The 17897-nt window shown below is 48.4% G+C and overlaps 1 long non-coding RNA gene across 1 annotated transcript; it reads right to left on the bottom strand.

Moving 5' to 3' along the window:
- Nucleotides 1-321: 321 nt before the first annotated feature.
- LOC129548920 (uncharacterized) lies at nt 322-6518 on the bottom strand. The gene is made up of 3 exons (XR_008684417.2): nt 6341-6518; nt 3781-3938; nt 322-2250 (listed from the first exon to the last, which is right to left on the bottom strand). It is a non-coding gene; the product is annotated as an uncharacterized LOC129548920 (long non-coding RNA).
- Between the last annotated feature and the right edge of the window lie 11379 nt (nt 6519-17897).

Here is a 17897-nt window from a genome sequence, read left to right on the forward strand (position 1 = left end):
CCTCAAAACTTGAATAAAGACCCAGGAGGAAACATTCTCCTGACCCTTCTCGTCTCTAGAAGGGAAAAACGTGTGTTCCACAGCAGTCAGATACAGCTTGGTAGGAAGCAGGCTCCAGAGATGAGGATGCCCTGGGACGGGCAGGTACCGAAGGGGCAGCCGTCCAGACACAGTGACCAGAGCAACCAGTTGGCCAGCTAGGGGTTTTGCGGTTGTCTTATTGCTTTGATTTATTTTTATTTACCTGATAGTTTAGTTGGTACCATGAGAACAGGTAGGGATTTCCTAACACCCCAAAGGCTATGCAGTGAGAAGGCAGTTGCTCTCTTCCACCTACGGCCCCCTCCCCTTCCCCCACCAGGCAAATGCTGACAACAGATCCCCTGAAAGGAGACTGTGGGGTTCTCTAACAGGCTTGACAAGGGACACTGGCCCATCCCAGAGATAGAGTTCGAAAGGCTCCTCTGCTGGAGTGACACTTGAGCTGAGAGGCAAAGGACAAGCAGAGGTTTATGGTGAAAGAAGGAACTGCATGTACAAAGGCCCTGTGATCAGTGGTTACAGCACTTTGGAGCTGAGGGCAAGCAGGAAGGGTGGCCTGTTCCAAGAGAGTAAGGTGGGGGCACATTCCAGAAGAGTGAGGTGGGGGCGGGCAGGAGCAGTGGGCAGAGGTGGCAGGGCTCCCCAAGCCATCTTAGGGTTGTGACCTTTATCCATGAAGGCATGCATGTGTGCTAAGTTGCTTGAGTTGTGTCTGACTCTTTGTGACCCCATGGACTGTAGCCTGCCAGGCTCCTCATTCCATGGGGTTCTCCAGGCAAGAATACTGGAGTGGGTAGCCATTTCCTTCACTAGGAGATCTTCTCAACCCAGGGATCAAACCCGTGTCTCCTGCTGCTCCTGCATTGCAGGCGGGTTCTTTACTGCCAAGCCTCCGGGGAAGCCTGACCTTTATCCACAGATTTAAGCCCCGAGAGTTTGGAGCATATATGTGACAGATCCAGTTAATGTTTTGAAAACATAATCACTATTGCTCCTGTGCAGAGAAGTGCAAGGAGCCAGCACAGAGGAGGGCAGAGATGGTACAGGAAGAGACTGTACAGTTAGGAGATTGTACCGGAAACCTCGGCAGTGCTGCCCCTCGCCTGTTCAGCATCCCCTTTGCGTTCAGCCTCGGCCGTGGTGGACACTCCCAGGTGGTCTCCGCCTCACACTCACAGCCCTAGCCTCAAGTGTACATTTTCCCTGCGGTGACCTCAATGCTGGGGAAGCTGTTGGGGCACCTGTAGGAATGACCCAAACTGCAGGAGAGCTCGTGCTTCCAGGAGCAGTCCTCAGCCAGTGGAGAACAGGAGACGATGGATAAACCCTCCTCCTGGGCCGTCAGGCTCTACTCTCCAGGTCCCACAGCGGTGACCCCACTTATACACTTGTATATGAACATTCCTTCTCCCCCTGTCTGCCTGGCCCTCCCTTCTGATTCCTGGGACTACTCCTAAATAAATGATCCTCACAGAAGTCCTTGTGGGCTCTGCTTTATCTGTGTATTCCAAGTAAAAAGGAGGCACCTGCAGGTGTCTAGGTAAGACAGGATGGGAGCTTGGACTAAAGTGGCAGCTGTTGGAATGGACAGATTGAAGAGCTATTCGGATGGTGAAATTAAGTGTCCGATGTAGCCACGTTCTCCAGCACCACTGTCTGTTCTATTCCCTTGACATTTGGTGCAGCCCATCCAGGCTCACACCTTGTGGTGAGTCTCGGATGGAGAAGGTGTTTTACAGCTGTGCAAATGGCCACGATGTATGGAGGCAGAATTCAATAGCCATTGCAAGATGAAGGTTACAGGAGATGAAGATGGTATTTCCGGCAGTCCTTAATTCAGTTCAGTTCAGTCGTTCAATCGTTTTCAACTCTTTGTGACCCCATGGACTGCAGCACGCCAGGCTTCCCTGTCCATGACCAACTTCCCGAGCTTGCTCAAACCCATGTCCAGTGAGTCGGTGATGCCATCCAACCATCTCATCCTCTGTTGTCCCCTTCTCCTCCTGCCATTTATCTTTCCCAGCATCAGGGCCTTTTCCATTAAGTCAGTTCTTCACATCAGGTGGCCAAAGTATTGGAGCTTCAGTTTCAGCATCAATCCTTCCAATGAATACTCAGGACTGATTTCCTTTAGGATTGACTGGTTTGATTGTCCTTAATTGGTTGAGTTTAAAATGGGGTCTGGTGGCTCAGTGGTAAAGAATCCGCCTGCCAATGCAAGAGACACAGGTCTGATCCCTGGTCTGGGAAGACCCCACATGCCTCACACAACCAAGCCTGCACCACAACTACTGAGCCTGTGCTCTAGAGCTCGGGAGCTGCAACTACTGAAGCCCTGTGCTGTGACTACTGAGGCCCGTGCGCCCTAGAGCTCATGCTCTGCGAGAGAAGCCGATGCAATGAGAAGCCTGCGCACCACGATGAGAGAATAGTTCCCATTGGCCACAGCTAGAGAAAAGCCCAAGCAGCAAGGAAGACTCAGCGCAGCCCAAAATAAATAGACAAATAAACAAAACTATAAGATGGGGCCTTTGGCAGGCATTGCTGGCATGAGCATCTTCTTCAGACAAGATGCACGGCCTTTGTAGCAGAGAGAGACGCAACAGGAGGACACAGAGGAGGGGAGATGGCTGCTCACCCAGGGACAAAGAAATGGAGACCCACAGAGAGAGGTCATCTTCCCAGGGCCCCGAGCAGTGCCTGATAGAACCAGTACACACATTGCGGTCCAAATGGCTCCAAAGGCTGGCTTTTAACAGCGATCTCCTTTTCAACTTCCCTCTGCTCCAAAGCAGGGGAGGAGCGCCGCCAGAGCCCAGCCACAGCCATCTCTATGTATACTGGCTCATTGGGCCAGCTGATTGTCAGATTCTGTTACTCGGTAGAAGAGGCTCAAGATTTTTTCCCATAAAGGGCTTATTTTAAATATTTTAAGGATAGAATAAACTTACATCATAATTATAAAAATTACTCACAGAATTAACAGGTTTATATTGTTTATACTTCCAAATGTAGAGAACAGGGAATTGTCTACACATTGAATTGTGTGTTTGCAAATGGCACCCCACTCCAGTACTCTTGCCTGGAAAATCCCATGGATGGAGGAGCCTGGTAGGCTGCAGTCTATGGGGTCGCTAAGAGTCAGACACGACCGAGCGACTTCACTTTCACTTTTCACTTTAATGCATTGGAGAAGGAAATGGAACCCACTCCAGTGTTCTTGCCTGGAGAATCCCAGGGACAGAGGAGCTCGGTGGGCTGCAGTCTATGGGGTCGCACAGAGTTGGACACGACTGAAGCGACTTAGCAGCAGCAGCAGAAGCAGAAGGCATTTCAGTTGTCTGACTCTTTGCAACCCTGTGGACTGGAACCTGCCAGGCTCCTCTGTCCCTGGGATTCTCCAGGCAAGAATACTGGAGTGGGTTGCCATGCCCTTCTCTAGGGGATCTTCCAAACCCAGGGGTAGAACCCAGGTCTCCCGCATTGCAGGTGGATTCTTTCCTGTCTGAGCCACCAGAGAACCCCAAGAATACTGGAGTGGGTAGTCTATCCCTTCTCCAGGGGATCTTCCAGACCCAGGAATCGAACCAGGGTCTCCTGCATTGCAGGCAGTTTCTTCACCAGCTGAGCTGCTATGGGGCTTCAAAAAAGGAGAAGGATTCCAACGTGGGAGATGCAAAGGGATGGTTTGCCGCCTAACAAACTGCTCTAACACTCAGTGGTTCAGAAGACACCTACCTGTTGTCTCACGCAAGCTATGAGGGGGGCCGGGCAGTTCTTCTGTCTGGGGTTGGCTCAGCAGTGCCAGGGTGTCTAGGGGAGCCTGGCTTACCCGTCTGGGATGGCTGAGATGGGGAGGATATCTTGTCCTCCATTTGTGGTCCAGCCTCACTCTCCTGGTGGAAAAAAGTTTCGGATCAGCTAGATAGAGGAAAAGCCCTGATGCACACGTGGTTTCCCAGCCCCTCCATGTGTCATGTTTGCTCATATTCCATCGGCCAAAACAAGCCCAAGATTCAAGGGGTGCAGAGACCCGCTCCCCTCTGCTGGGCACCAGGATGTTGCAACGAGACATGCTTAGCAGGACTGGACGAGCATGTAGTTTGTTTTGTTTTCCATCAGTCAGGATCAGAGGAAGCTTCACAGAAAGGATGGGCTTCAAGAAGTGGCTGGGGCTGGGCACTGTAGCCGATCTCCCACAGATGTCAAAAACCCACAGAGGTGAGAGAGAGGAAGGTCGGCGAGGACCTGCCAGTGCTCCATCTGGGCTAGGGAGAGGGTCGGGAAAGAAAGCTGGAGCCGAATCAGGGAGGGAAGGGGTGATGTCTTTCAGACAATGGCTGAACTAAGAGGTTGGTCTCCACTGGCAGGGCAATGCCCCTCTCAGAAAGCATGCTCCATCACACGCCAGGCAGCCGTGGTGGCATAGTTCTCTTGCTCCTAGAACCTGAGGGGTTCTACCTGGGGTAGCCGGTCTACAGGCTGCCAAAGCTAAGGTGGCTGGAAAAGCTGGGGAGTGAGGCATGAGTGGCAGAGGTGAGGTCCATTGAAGTTAAGTCAAAGCTGGGGAACCCAGAGCGGGGTCCCGATTGGCTATGTGGGAGCTGAGAGCAACGAAACCAGCTGGAGAGGCAGGAAACAGCATTTCATGAAGGTAAAAATTAACCCAATGAGGGAAGAACAGTCCCTGGAGCAGCCTCAGGTCTCAGTGACATTCTCCGGTGAACTTCCCACCCACGTTTTTCTGTGTTTACAAGTAACTCTCTTTCTCTGAAGGGGTTGAATGCGTCTGTCCCACAACACGTGATGGGAGGCCCTCTGCTTAAGTCTCCGGTTAGAATATTGGTTGGAATGAAATTTTGAAAAGAAGCACGGCGAACGGGAATAGGAGAATCTGTTGGTCAGATTGCAAAGCAGGGTGAATGTTCATGACCACAGTTGTTTTATTTTTTAAATATAATTTTTGTTTATTTATTTCTTTTTTTTGGCAGTGCTGGGTCTTCATTGCTGCGTGGGCTTTTCTCTAGTTTTGGAGCAGGAGCTAATCTCTAGTCGTGGTGTGCGGGCTTGTCATTGCAGTGGCTTCTCCTGTTGCAGAGTACAGGCTCTAGAGCACGTGGGGTTCAGTAGTTGCAGCTCCCCAACTCTAACCACAGACTCAGCTGTTATGGCTCACGGGCTTAGCTACTCTGTGGCATGTGGGATCAACTGGTCCAGGGATCGAACCTGTCTCCTGCATTGGCCAGCAGATTCTTTATCTCTGAGGCACCAGGGGAACCTAGGATTCGGGTTGTTTTTTAAAAGGAGCTGCTCTTTTACCACCTCCCCTAGCAACTAGACACACCATAAAGTGAAAACGGAAGCCATCATATTTTCAGAAAATTTCTGGGATTAGGTAAAGTCTTAAAAGCTTCAAGAATGTTAGTTTGTAGTCTATTATTTCTTTCAGAAAATGTGTCAGTTCTCACTTGAGGCGCCAAAGAAGCCAGAAGCCATATCTCACTCTGCCTTATTCCTTCTGGAATTTACCCAGTATATCTCAGCAGTGGAACAGGAAACATTTCCCTGGAAACCAGAAATCACACAATAGGCCTCACCCCTCAACCCCATGGGGTACAAAAATCCCCATTCTATTTGAAATCCAATTATTCTGCTTTTATGTCACCTCCTCTGCTGTAAATGAGGGCCAGCCCATCTGCCAGAGCACAGAATGACACAGACACAATGTGGTGTCTCAACCACTAATGCTCCTCTTTTGAGAGATCAGCCTTTATAACAGTGTAGTCAGTCCACTGCCAAACTGTTAACCTTGGCTTGTTGGAAACAGACACGTCAACCAGGAGACATCATTTGTCAGATACCGACCCAGAGCTTTCTGGACAAGAGTTGGTCCTTACAGAGAAAGCTACTAGGAACGGGAGCCTGAGTCGCATCTCAGGCTGTATAGGCACCTGCCCAGGTCACCATAAATACTGCTCCTTGTGAAAAAAGCACCACGCTGAGTCCACCATAAAGTGTGTGATGTTTGTGGGTTAGCATCACGGCCCATGAATCTTCTTCCAGCAGAATTCAGAGTGCTCGAGTCCAGCCAAATGTTACCGACAAAGCCTTTTCTAGTCTATTTGTGGCTACAGAACTGTCTTCTCTTTTGAGAACCCAGAATGCTGACAGCAAGGGCCAAGCTCCCACTTCAAAGGCAGAGTTCAAAGCAGATGGTTCTTTGGATTCGAGTGCCAGCAGGAGGAGGAGTCAGTGTCACAGGCTGGCCTTCATGCACACTCCACCCCGTCCGTCTTACCTTCACTGCAAGCTCAGAAACCACCGCTGTCCCCCGACTGGTCTCCTTACACACCAAGGGGACTCTGAGGTCCTCAGACCAGACAAATCTGGAGAGTGTCCCTGGTGCCATGGCTCTGCTCCCTCTCGAGCTCCGTCTTGGTTTGGGCCATGACTTTCTTCCCTCGGTATATCAGGCACTCAGATACAGATGAGAGGCGACTCAGTGAAGCTTCCTGATGCCAGCGCTGCTGGAAAAGCACGTCTCCATGGCAACCACAGCGTTACCTCACCCAACAGCATTCAGATGTGACCGACCACAGAGCAATTATTTTTTTTGATGTAGAGGAAGCATTAGCTCTGTCTACAGAGCCAAGAGGGTTTTGCCTTTTTTTTTTTTTTTGGTTTGTTTTTGATGTTATATCCTTCTCTTCAGAGTTTTTGGCGTAACATCATATGTTTGGGGAGCATTTTGTATATAGACAGTATTCTCCCTCGTGCCTCAGCACCCAGAGAGAGCTTTGCTACGAAAATAAGACGGCTTCTTCTAGGGAGACATGCCATTATTCATCTCTGCTCTAGTCACTGCCTATTGCCAAAGGGTTGTTTTCATGTCCTGAATCCAGAATTCCTCTTTCCACACAGCCACAGCAGGGTCTGGCCCACTTGGCACTTGATGCGGTTTGTTCATGGGAAACCCAGTTGCTTGGGGCGAGGGTGGGAATAACTGCTGTCACGGTGACCTTTCCCCTACCCCCAGACTGGACTGGTTAACTCAGGGCATCCACGTGCTCTTCACTTCTCCATTCCATTGACATGCTGGGGATCACCATCATTGGGAACGACATTTTCTGTCCCTCCGGGCTCCCCTAAGAGCTAACTTCATTGTCAGAAAACAATGGAGAAAAAAGATGTCCCTACATCCCCCTACATCATTGGTTCTCAACATGGGGGAGAAGAGGGATTCTGTCCCCTGGGAACAACTGGGCGATGCCTGGGACCGTTTTGGGCTGCAGGACTGGGAGCGAGGTGCCAGAGGCACCTAGTGGGTAGAGGTGGGCAGGTGCAGCTAAACATCCCGCAATGCACAGGACCACCCTCCCGCCAACAATACATGATCCAACCCAAAATGTCACTAGTGCTGCAGGTGAGAAACCCTGGAAATCCAGAAAGGTGTGGCCTCAGAGCAGTTCGGATCTCTAATATTATTAATGGGAGGACAAGCAATTTACTCATACTTAGTGAGTAAACATAGTTATTTACTAACTGTATGAACACCTGCCTCCAAATGTACTCACCAGGGAACGCTAGTGCACAGAAGGCCTTCTTGTGACTGCAGAGTTTGCAGGGTGTGGGTTCTTCCTAGAAAGCGATTTCTTCTCTGAATTCTGATCTCAGTCTGTGCTGTCTAGCACTGCCTCTCTATTTGTTAAAATTCCTTTCTGCACAATTCATGTGAGCATAAGTCCTTTCTTTAAGCTCTAACCAATTAGACTTAAAAAAAAGTAGCTCGTTTACTTAAGAGCCATAATCTTACCTCCAATCTCTCTCTCTCTGGAAGTTTTAGGACAGGTGGAAACAGGGCAACACATGAAGTGATCTTCAGAAGTCATCTCATGGCCATGTCTAAAATCTACTGTTTTTGCTCAATTGGCACTTCTTTGCTATCACTAGCTTTCTAGTTATGTCTCAGATTATTACCTAAGATGTGATGTGTTTGCTGAATTATATGGCTTGTATTTTTATGTGTTCCTTAAAAATAAGAGGGAGCATCGCCCACTGATGTTCGGGGCAGAGTCTGGGCCTGACTGGCCCACCCTCGCTGGGGGCACCGTGGGCTCTTACTTCCCAAGATAGGAATTGATCGGCTTATTTCATAATTTGAGCAGAATTTGTTTCTTGCTTCCAACTGCGAGCCAGCCAGCAGGCTTGGTCTCACTCTACATCCCTCAGCCCCATGGCCACTTCCTGTAGCAGGAACTTCCTGGCTTCTGTCGTTTGGGGATGGGGGAGGGGGATAGAGGGGACAGCCCCTTGGGGTTTAACCCAGCATCTGGTTTAAGGTCTTCACCACTCACGCCCCTCACTCCTCACCTGGGCTGCTGTCCCTCCCCAGAGGACGCTCCACTGCCTGGTCTGGAAGAACGGAGCCCTTTGTAATCGAGGAAGAACTTCTTGCCTTTGCCTTGCAGAGCTGTCAGCAGCTTTGCTGCACACGGCCCTGGAGGAGCTGAGCTGGCCCTAGCTTAAGGAAAACCAGCAAATCCACGCAGATGTTTCTGTGCGAGCTGTTCCAGGCAGGGCTCAGGGATTCCGCCCTGCCTGGTATCACATAGCACGGGGGTGGTGGGGACGGGCGGGGGAAACCCACTCCTTGAGAGGCAGGAAGTATATTACATGAAATCAAAATGTAAGTGTGTTCTTTTTGGATTAGGCCATGTTTTCCTCTTCTGTTTTTCTTTACATAACCTCGTCACTCAGCTTCTTTATTTTTCCCTCCGCCCTCTTTGGCTCCCACGCCCACTCCTGTCGGCAGGATAAACTGGACCCACGGGGCAGGCGCTCTGAGTGGCATGGTTTCCAGCTCTTCTCCAGTCTCATCCAGTTCTTAGCAAGGCTTTACTGACCTCGTTTTCTTATCTGACGCAGAAATCCTACTCCACCTAGTTTTTCAGATCACAGGAGACCTCTGATTTACAACCAAGAGGCCAGGGAGCGGGGTGGTGGTCCACAGCTCAGCCCGACCCACTCCCCAGTGGTCCATAGTGCTTCCCGCTGCCTACTCTTCTCAGCTGCCCTCTTCTCCTACCAGAACAAAATCCGCAGACAAGCATCTGATATGCTTTAAGGGGGTGAAACAGACTTCCCACACCTCATATTTCTTTAACTGTGTACAAGGCGTTTCATTTCATAATTTGAGATGAAACAGTTCATGCGAGCCCCCCTGGGAAAGCAATGGGAACTGAATTCACGGGGAGGCACAACTGGTCCCGTCTCAGCTCAAAACACGGGTTTCTTTGTGTGTGTGTGTTTGCAAGCCTGCTTAGGTTTAGCTTTGGGCTTCTGGTTAAGGGGTGTCCCTGGTGGCTCACATGGTAAAGAACCTGCCTGCAATGCGGGGAGATCCAGGTTCAATCCCTGGGCCAGGAAGATCCCCTGGAGAAGGGAATAACTATCCACTCCAGTATTCTTGCCTAAAGAATCCCATGGACAGAGGAGCCTGGAGGGCTACGGTCCATGGGGTCCCAAAGAGTGGGACATGACTGAGTCATTGAGACTTTCACTTTTCTCTAGTTAAGAGGATTGAGGGCAGAGGGACAATGGAAGAGCAGAGAAACACTGGGCTCCTAAAAAGGGAAGGTGATGGGAAACAGGCTTGTTCCCTTCCCAGCTCATTAAGCCTCCCGTGCTAACTCTCCCCGTCCCCAGGCTTCCCCCGGCCCACCTCCTGCATCAGCCAGACCTGAACTGATGGCCAGGGTGGACTCTTCCACTCTGCCTCACATCCATCCTCTAGCCAGTCTTCATGTTCCCACGAAGTGCTTTCCCCAGAATTTGAGAAAAGAGCCTGTGTCCCAGAAGATAGCAGTTCTACTTCTTCACGACCCCCAAATTTTGAAAGGAACCTAGAAGTCTGTCAGGAAAATACAGCAAAAGGGGAAGAGCCTTGGGTGGAAGAGGTGAAGAACCTGCTGAAAACTTAAATTACCTAAATTGTGCTAAATGAGCTTAAATAATGATGTGACACATCTCTAGGGCAATGCTGGGCCTGTCGGCACATGGATTCCTCCTCACGCCCTATCTGCTCATCTCCCAGGGGCGGACCCTTTGGGCTGTTTCTCAAACTCCTGGAGCAGTGGGGTTCCTCTGGGTTCATCCATGAGGGCACTCGCCGGAGACAGGAGGGCAGGGAGAGTGGAAAGTGGGGAATCTCTCCCCCTTCTCTTATATAATTTGTATGTCAGTACGTCTTATTTTTTTTTTAATTTTACTTATTTATATATTCTTGATATGCCGGGTCTTCACTGCTGCTCAGGCTTTTCTCTAGTTGCAGCGAGCTGGGGCTACTCTCTAGTTGTGGTGTGACGACTTCCCACTGCAGTGGCTTCTCCTATTGGTGAGCAGGGGCTCCAGAAGCATGGGCTTTGGTAGTTGCAGCTCCCAGGCCCTAGAGCACAGCCTCAGCGGTTGTGGAGCACTGGCTTACTTGCTCCGGGGCATGTAGGATCTTCTTGGACCGGAGATTGAAACCTGTGTCTCCTGCATGGGCAGGCGGATTCTTTACCACTGAGCCAACCGGGGGAGCCCAGATTTCTTATTGTTGGCACAAAATCAAAACAAAACAAACAAATCTATCCAACAGGGAACAGGCCTTTATGACCCAAATCTTCTAGGAGGGGCAGAGCATCATTCAGAAAGCCCCGTTTCGGTCTGCACACCTTTCCAAACACTGATGGCAGAAGAGGCTATGCCCAGCTGTTGCCCACTTGTCTCCCTTCTTTAGGGGTTTTGGGAAAGCGGGTGACTGAAAGTCCCAGAACTAGATGGAGCAAAATCAACCTTCAAGCCCGCCTCCTACCAAGGCCACTCTGTGGGCTGCTTTGGTTCCAGTTCAGACACCGTGCTCGAGCTGCTGCCTCCTGCTTTAGCAAATCTAACGTGTGGTTCCTCTGCTTCTTCCTGTGATGCTGCTAGAACACTGCAGAACAGTCACACTATTGTAAAATGTGTCCTGCTTGTACAATTCCTTCAGCTAGCTTGTACTCATCAATCTGCCTCATAACAAAGGGGTTATTGTATCACTCCATAAAGAAAAAAGCGGTCCTTTCCAAATTTGCTGCCCTGTTAAATGCCATTCAGAAACAAAACAACCCTTTTCACCTGGGAATTGTCCAAGGAGCAGACTGTAGCTAGGGAGTCAGATTTGGGAAAATGTACAATGTCACTTCAGCTCCCCAATTGCCTCTTCCAGCCCTTGATTTTTCCTGAAAACAAGGGAGTGGACAGTGAGAGAAGAAGAAAGCTAGGAGAATGGGCTGACTGAGAGGTCAAGGGTCTTTCAGAAAGGGATGCCCCTCTTAATAAATAAGATTATTCCTAGAATAGCTTTTCTGTCTGGTGGCCTCTCTCTCCTGCCCGTTACTACCAAGGTCTTAAACAGCGCTGCCACCCTGAGAAGCTCTCACAGCACCCACCCCTCCCCTCGCTCTGCACCCTGACCCCCACCACCTCCTGGAATTGCTCGGTCAAAAGTCACCTACTTTTCGGGAATTAAATTCAGGGGCATCTCTGCCTTCATCTCCCAGATGCAGCTGCAGGAGTGATCACACTGTGTGTCTCCACTGTCCTCTCTCCATCCTGGCATTCTTCCTCCAACCCGGGCTGAACGCTCTCAGAAACTTCCGCAAATGTGTCTCCTCCTTCCCTCTTCCTGTTGGCCCTGTGGGGATCAAGGGATCAGGTTATTTGAGCAAATGTCCACATTAGCCCTTTACCAGCTCCTGGTTAGAGTTTTGCTGTGTTTGCACCGCCTGGGACACCTGTGCCAGACCAGAAGTCATACATTGAAACTAGGATGGCATTGCTGCCCGGCTCAGAAAACTTCCACCTTCTTTGTTCACAGAACACAATAAAAATGACCAAATCTGGACCCCAAGTCCTCCTCAGCCTACACTGCAGCCCCATCCCCTCGCACACCTCATTCCTGGCTGGCTAACCACAGCCAAACAGGGCTCCCTTCCCCACCTCCTCCTGCTCGCGCATGCTCTCCTGGTCCCTTCTCTGCTCTCGAGTCCTAGCAGGAATCCAGCCTCCGGCGTGACTCTTATCCTGAATCCCTCCAACTGAATGCAATTGCTTCTTTTTTAAAAAAAAAAAAGAGAGAGAGAAAATATCCTCCTTAAGATGAGTATTATATGTTTAAATTTTAAATATAAAATATTTTTTAAAAAGAAAGTACAGCTAAAGTTCCACTTGACTACCTGCCCAATCCTGGTCCCCTCCTGATGCATTTACCATTATATACACACCTGAGGATGTAAACTGTGCAGTCACCAGATGGGGCCTCAGGACCTGCTCCTCTTACTGCTGGCCACCACTTCTGCCATACCTGGCACCATTTGGTTAGAGTCCACTCCTCAGAATGTCGGGAGCTCTGGTTTCTCACTTTACATTGCTCCTACCTATCAAACGCCTTTTAGAAATTCCTAATGAACTCCAGTTGACGGAAGCCATTTCTTTACTCTGCAGCCCTGTTAGGAATTTTTGTAGCTGACGATATGTCATCTTTTGCGTCAGTTTTAGGACAGGAGGGAAAAGGAGCCACAGGGGCTCCCATCTGGATGGTCTGCCCACCTGTTGTTTTAGTTCAGGTTTTGCCTCAAAATATATGCTTCTTGGAATCCCCTTCACCTGGGGAATCTCTGGGTCTTCTGTGATACCTAGATGGACGGCCCGGCAGGATCTCAATAAGTATACCAGGTTTCAGTAAATGGTAGGAATGGTTTTGTTTGTTTCCCCACCCACATGACTCAGTACCATCAATGTGCTGCTAGGAAGCTCTGAAGGCTGTCAGGGACTCATGCTAACATGATGCATTCTTAGAAGGTCTTCCCTGGGAAGCCCCTTTCAAAAAGCAGTTTATAAACTAAAGTATAAAGGATCTAAAATTGTGAAAATCCAATTAACAGGGAGAAAGATAAACCACTTTTAAGGGAATGAATTTGAGAGAATATATCAGTAATAAAGTATTCTAATTATGGGCTTCCGTGGTGGCTGGGGTGGTAAAGAATCTGCCTGCAATGCGGGAGACCCAGGTTCTATTCCCGTGTTGGGACGATCCCCTAGAGAAGGGAATAGCTCCCCGTTCCAGTATTCTTGCCTGGGGGATTCCAGGACAGAGGAGGCTGGCGGGCTAGAGTCCATGGGGTCACAAAGAGTTGGAGGTGACTAACACTTCACATTCTAATTACATTTAGGAAAAAGATACATTTATGCAATTAGTGTGTTTAATGGCTTAAGGTAAAAGTAAAGAAAAGGTATAGCAAAGTTATAGGGTTTAAGTTTTATTATGCAAAGTTGTAATAACATGTGAATTGAGAAATCAGGAACTGCTTGTCACTCACTGAGCCCCTGGTGGAAGTTGCAGCAGGATGGACCCAACTTGTTATTCTCATGCTTTCACAGTTGATACTCTCTCCTAAGCCAGCTCCTCTTAATTCTGATATAAAGTTGGTTTCAATATTTAAGAGAAAGGCCAAAATAAATATCCCTTGTAGGCAAGATTTCTGGAAATTTAGGGGGAAAAAGAGAAGGCTCCATAGATTCCTTTCCTTAAAGCAATGCCCATCTTACAAGCCTTTCCCACCTTCTTCCCAGTTCTCCTTCCAGAAGGATCTTGATGTGTGTTTTAAGCATGTTTCACATCCCTAAGCCAGCGCCTCACTGATCAGGCCTCAGTCTGACTTGCAAGCAGCTTCCAACCATCACAAAGGCAGCAGGCTCTGGAGGAAACCAAAGCTCCCATGTGAGTCACTGAGCAGCCTCAAGCAACTTTTGTGACAGATGTACCAGAAGCCTTCAAGAAGTCTCATCTCCCTTGGCACTTTCTGGAGTTTAAGGTGTTGAGTCAAAAGGTGCTGATTTACACACTGGGCATCGGAAGCACGTAAAGTAGAAAGGTTGCGACATAGGGTGTCAGCCTAGGACCCAGGTGGCTTGCAGCAGCTTTCTGACTGTAGACAAGGCAGCTACCCCCAGCCTCAGGTCCTCCATCTACAGAATGACAGGCTGAATTCATGAAATCAGAGTAGTGTAAACAAGGCTCTGGCCAAATGCCTCGTAGTCATTGTAACCATTGGCAGCACAATCCTACCTGGTATGTATACTATCTCCATTTTACACAGCATTTCTTTGGGGTTTTTAAAAATATTTTTTTAAATGTTATCAAGGGGCTTCCCTGGTGGTCCAGTGATCAAGATTCCACACTTCCAATGCAGAGGGCATGGGTTTGATCCCTGGTCAGGGAACTAGATCCCACATGCTGCACAAAATGGCCAAAAAAAAAAAAAAAATTGAAATCTAGTTGACTACAGAGCATTTCTAACATCCCCACTCGTTCTATTATTTTTAGACTCTATATAATTAAGTTTCATATCCATTTGGTTCTTATTTTTCTGCAAAGTAACTTGCATTTATTTTTCAAAGGGTTTATTATAGGCACTTCTAAAATGAAGAGAAGTAATTACCCAATGGACTCAGGAAATGAGATTGTTAATTTGGATGCTAAAAATGGTTTCTGATTATACTGATGAACTGTCTGTTATTCCTGAATTCACCACTAATTCATTTCTCTGCTTTTCTCCAGCTCAAGAGACTTGATTCATCTGCACCCTCCACAGACTATGTGTTTCAGATGTATCATTATGCTGACTTCAGCAAATACATCCTGTAGTCATGTACAGACATGAGAGTTGGACCATAAAGAAGGTTGAGCACTGAAGAATTGATGCCTTTGAATTGTGGTGCTGGAGAAGACTCTTGAGAGTCCCTTGGACAGCAAGGAAATCAAACCAGTCAGTCCTAGAGGAAATCACCTGAATATTCATTAGAAGGACTGATGCTGAAGCTGAAGCTCTAATACTTTGGCCATCTGATGCAAAGAGCTGACTCATTTGAAAAGACCCTGATGCTGGGAAAGATTGAAGGCAAAAAGAGAATGGAGCAGCAGAGGAGGAGATAGCATCACCAACTCAATGGACATGAATCTAAGCAAACTCTGAGAGACAGTGAAGGACAGGGGAGCCTGGTGTGCTGCAGTCCATGGGGTCGCAAAGAGTTGGATACAACTGAGCGACTGGATAACAATTGCAAATACACCTTGGGATCATTTCAGACAGAGGAGTGGGGCAACAATGAGGTCCAAGCAAGAGGTTACAGGACTCAGCTTCTCCTGACCGACCTGTGACTTCCCACTCGGCACAGGCCTTTATGTTGGCCTCTCCTGTGAAAGGCTGTCTCATGTCTGAGTCAAGTGACTGACTGGGGTCTTTAATTGGGGCCAATTAAATGGCTGGACCACTTATCTTCTGGCATTTTCAGCAGGTGCAAAGTGGGAAAGAAGCTGTCAAGTCTGAATTAAATGAGAAAAGCCCTGGAGATGAGGCCAATATTGCTCAACTTTTAAAAGACACTTATTTTGAAGCACCTGCAATTTGGAATAATTTGAAGGACTTCAGTTTCAGGCTCCTTTCCAGCTCAAGTCCGGCAGGAATCCTGTGGACTATGCGGCCACTAGGGAGGTGACAGAGATGCTAAAAATTTATTCTTGGGAAAGTCATAGCAAGAAAAACCTTCCAGGCATCTCTGGCTGGGATTCTTCCTAAAATTCCAGGGAGGTCCATGACCATCTGGCTTCTGAGATGAAGAACTCACAACTGTGTCTGAAGGACACGAGGAGAGCAAAGAAAACTTGAGAGGTCTGGTCAGGAAACCCATTTGTTTAACCTTTTTGACGCCAACCAGTACTTCGTTTTCCCAGAGTAGCCCTGTTCTGGGGGGGATCAATTTCCAGCCCAGTTCTGCCACTTACTAACAGTGAGATTTGGGGACGGCTAACCCCCATCTCTCTGGCTTCAATTTCTAGACCCATAAAACCAGTGCTGGACAGGTTGAAATTCTTTCAGCCATAGCAAAACTGACTCTATAAAATATACCATTTGTTTTGTTGTCATGGAGACAGACTGGAGCTCAGTTAACCCCATCAGCTCCCCCCGCAGGACTTAACTCGAGGTGGGTCCTATCTTAGGAAGCTCAGGGCAGGGAATCTGTGTGGGACAGGAGCCCACAGCCTGAGGGCAGCTTCACCTTAGGGTGGTTTGTCCAAGCATACACTCTTCTAAAAGGGGAGAAGCGGGTTCAGTAACTGTGGGTGAGAGATGAGTGCCCATGTTCTAAACACTGAATGGACTGAGGGCTCAGGGGTCAAGCTGGCCAACAAGAGCTGGTTTGAAATCAGTATTCTGATAAAGGGGTGTGTGAACATTTTTCCACGGGGCTATTCAGGCATTGACAGTCTTGAGGAAATTAAATTTCAGATGCTGGAGTTAATTTGTATTTTTCCTGCCTCAGGATATATAGTTCACATTTCTCAACTTTTCTTTTCTTCTGACTGTGCTGGGTCTCCCTTGCTTCTCAAGGGCTTTTCTCTAGTTGCCGGGAGCCGGGGCCACTCTCCAGATGCAGTGTGCAGGCTTCTCACTGCTGTGGCTTCTCTTGTTACAGAGCACACGGGCTCTGAGCTCTTTTTGGACCATAGTCATCAGTGGCTCAGATGACTCAGTGGTAAAGAATCTCCCAGAAATGCAGGAGACCAGGGTTAGGTTCCTGGGTCGAGAAGATTCCCTGGAGAAGGAAATGGCAACCCACTCCAGTATTCTTGCCTGGAGAATCCCAAGGACAGAGGAGCCTGGAGAGCTACAGTCCATGGGGTCCCAAAGAGTTGGACACAACACACACACACACACACACACACACACACACACACATCCTTCTCCCACTTTCAAAAACAAAAAAGACCGCATGTCCCTCATCCATCCTGAAGTTCATGAGGGTGAAAACCTTGTGGGCACCACACACAAGAGATGGTTCTAGAACACATTTCTCCTCTGATGAGGACAGAGGGAAATGCCTTTAGAAAACACTGGAGCTGGAGGCCCTGACTTCACCCAGGTGACAAGGTTCAATGAAGGCTATTTATGCCCCCATAAGAATCGGGATCATTCTGTCGTTTTTAAGATTGCATCCAAGTACTGCATTTCGGATTCTTTGGTTGACCATGATGGCTACTCCATTTCTTCTAAGGGATTCCTGCCCACAGTAGTAGATATAATGGTCATCTGAGTTAAATTCACCCATTCCAGTCCATTTTAGTTCACTGATTCCTAGAATGTCTACGTTCACTCTTACCATCTCCTGTTTGACCACTTCCAATTTGCCTTGATTCATGGACCTAACATTCCAGGTTCCTATGCAATATTGCTCTTTACAGAGCTATTTCAAATCTTGAAAGATGACGCTGTGAAAGTGCTGCACTCAATATGCCAGCAAATTTGGAATACTCAGCAGTGGCCACAGGACTGGAAAAGGTCAGTCTTCATTCCAATCCCAAAGAAAGGCAATGCCAAAGAATGCTCAAACTACCGCACAATTGCACACATCTCACACACTAGTGAAGTCATGCTCAAAATTCTCCAAGCCAGGCTTCAGCAATATGTGAACCGTGAACTCCCAGATGTTCAAGCAGGTTTTAGAAAAGGCAGAGGCACCAGAGATCAAATTGCCAACATCCGCTGGATCATGGAGAAAGCAAGAGAGTTCCAGAAAAACATCTATTTCTGCTTCATTGACTATGCCAAAGCCTTTGACTGTGTGGATCACAATAAACTGTGGAAAATTCTGAAAGAAATGGGAATACCAGACCACCTGACCTGCCTCTTGAGAAACCTGTATGCAGGTCAGGAAGCAACAGTTAGAACTGGACATGGAACAACAGACTGGTTCCAAATAGGAAAAGGAGTGCG

This window comes from Moschus berezovskii, chromosome 25 (genome assembly GCF_049115385.1).
Source record: "Moschus berezovskii isolate FMDL1 chromosome 25, NW_MosBer_1.0, whole genome shotgun sequence".
Classification (NCBI taxonomy): domain Eukaryota; kingdom Metazoa; phylum Chordata; class Mammalia; order Artiodactyla; family Moschidae; genus Moschus; species Moschus berezovskii.